The sequence below is a fragment of the Sardina pilchardus genome, chromosome 14, assembly GCF_963854185.1.
Source record: "Sardina pilchardus chromosome 14, fSarPil1.1, whole genome shotgun sequence".
NCBI classification, from domain to species: Eukaryota; Metazoa; Chordata; class Actinopteri; order Clupeiformes; family Clupeidae; genus Sardina; species Sardina pilchardus.
This window is the reverse complement of record NC_085007.1, coordinates 22,745,503-22,748,002: the sequence shown is the minus strand read 5'-3', so window position 1 is coordinate 22,748,002 and position 2,500 is coordinate 22,745,503. Positions and strand designations below refer to the sequence as shown.

At 46.2% G+C, this 2,500-nt stretch overlaps 1 protein-coding gene across 1 annotated transcript in view; it reads right to left on the bottom strand.

The window, feature by feature from the left end:
- The window catches only part of rxraa (retinoid X receptor, alpha a), a 141,057-nt gene that overhangs the window by 87,023 nt on the left and 51,534 nt on the right, over window positions 1-2,500 (bottom strand). The gene's annotated exons all lie outside the window — the stretch shown is intronic.

Genomic DNA, 2,500 nt, shown 5'->3' with positions numbered 1-2,500 from the left:
ATGGCTCAGAGGTGTTAAATAAACAAAAATTCATTCTTGTGATGGACCTGTCTTAATATTGCAGCTGCTTTAGTCAAACACACACACACCCAGCACACACACAGCACACACACGGATACACATCAACAAACACAATGACATTCACATATGGACAAAAAGACACACATCCACACACATATTGGCACAAAACATACAGACACACACAAACATAGGCATGCGCATTTGTTCTATTTTTGACTTCCTTCCCCAAAGACAACACTCCTCAAAACCAAAGGACTCGATGTTCTACTGTGTGCTCGTGTGTGTTCGTGTGTGTGTGTGTGTGTGTTTGTGTGTGTGTGTGCTTGTTTGTGTGTGGAAGGGGCAGAGGGATGTGAGGGCACTAGATGCAGTGATTCAGTAGAGCAGAGGATAGCATCCCGCTGTGGCATTTGAATACTGAGGACACATGCATACACACACACACACACACACACACACACACACACACACACACACACTGTATTTAGCCCCTTCAATAAAGAGCAAGGATGAAGGTTGACAGAACACAGAGTTCATACGCATTAAATTGTGTGCAACTCTATTAGTGTGTGTACATCTGTGTGTAAGTACCACATGTGTTCATGGAGAGGGGAGGGGCTATCCATGGCTGTGTGTGTATGTGTGTGTGTGTGTGTGTGTACCAGTTCAAATCCACTATGCACTATCCGGCTGCAACAGCTGGACTGACAGTTGTCCTCTCTTGTATAGATATTCAAGAAAGTGACACACAAACACACACACACACACACACACACACACACACACACACACACACACACACACACACACACACACACACACACACACACACACACACACACACACACACACACACACACACACACACACACACACACACACACACACACACACACACACACACACACACACACACATACACAAAAACACACACGGCAGCAGGGTTGCAGAGGGAGAGTAGGCATTATGCTGTGCTATTCTTCCCTGACTAAGCTGCTGCCCAAAATCCCATTGTGAGGGTAGCGGTCGGACATCTTCACTCAGACTATGTTACAGGGACAGCCTGTTCTCACACAGCCCAGTGCTTTCACAACAATGCATCGTAGTGTATCACGATAACACACGCACACACACACACACACACACACACACACACACACACACACACACACACACACACACACACACACACACACACACACATGTATCTCTCAGCACACATACTGTATAAATACATGAATGCTAGGCACTGTTAGCAGCCACAGTATGTAGTATTTATATCCATTTTTAGCATGTGTAGATAGATGTACACACAGATAAATGCACACACAAACACACATGCAAACACACACACACACACACACACACACACACACACACACACATATACACACACACACACATACACAGAAACACAGATACACGATATCACTGCAGGCATCAACACTTTGCACAAACAAATGCAATAAATAATGTCCATCCTATAATGAATATGACGTCCATCCTACACATGAAGTTAGCCCTTCACAGAAACTATAGTTATATACAAATAAACACACACACGTGCACACACACACACACACACACACACACACACACACACACACACACACACACACACACACACACACACACACAGGAACACACACACACACACACACACACATGCACACTCATCATCACTGCAGGGAGAGCCTGACTCCTGAAACATGTGCACACACAAAAAAACACAGATTCTTCGACAGTTCAAAGCTTGGTCAGAGCAACTGGAGCATACAGAGGAGCAGCTGCACACACACACACACACACACACACACACACACACACACACACCAAACAATAACAACAACATACTGCACCTCAGCTCAGCACTCACAGTGTTTGTGCAATGTCTCTGTTATTTACGAAACAGGCTGAGGCTGGCTAAAATTGTTTGTTGAAGTGTAGTCAATGAGGACAAAAAGGCAAGGTCTCACTAACACTTTTGCAGTGTTTCTCTCCCTGTGTGTCATGCCTGTGTATGTGTGTGTGTGTGTGTGTGTGTGTGTGTGTGTGTGTGTGTGTGTGTGTGTGTGTGTGTGTGTGTGTGTGTGTGTGTGTGTGTGTGTGCCCATAGACCTGATTAGGGGAGGGGCGGGCATAGGAGCATGAGCGTGTGCGCTAGCAGGCGGGCAGTCATTAGCTCAATGTCAGTGCGACGGGCACATGGGCATCGGGGCCCTGTGGCATTAGTCTGGCTCCGCCACACACACACACTCTCTCTCTCTCTCTCCCTCTCTCTCCCTCTCTCTCTCTCTCTCTCTCTCTCACTATTTCTCTCTCTGTGTCTGTCTATTTCACTATCTCCCTCTCTCACTATTTGTCCTTCTATGTTGTCCCCTGTGTTTCTCTGCCTCTCTGTCTGTCTCAGTCAGTCCTGCTCTAAATGTCTAATCTCTTTTGCGCTCTCTCTCTCTCTCTCTCTCTCTCTCTCTCTCTC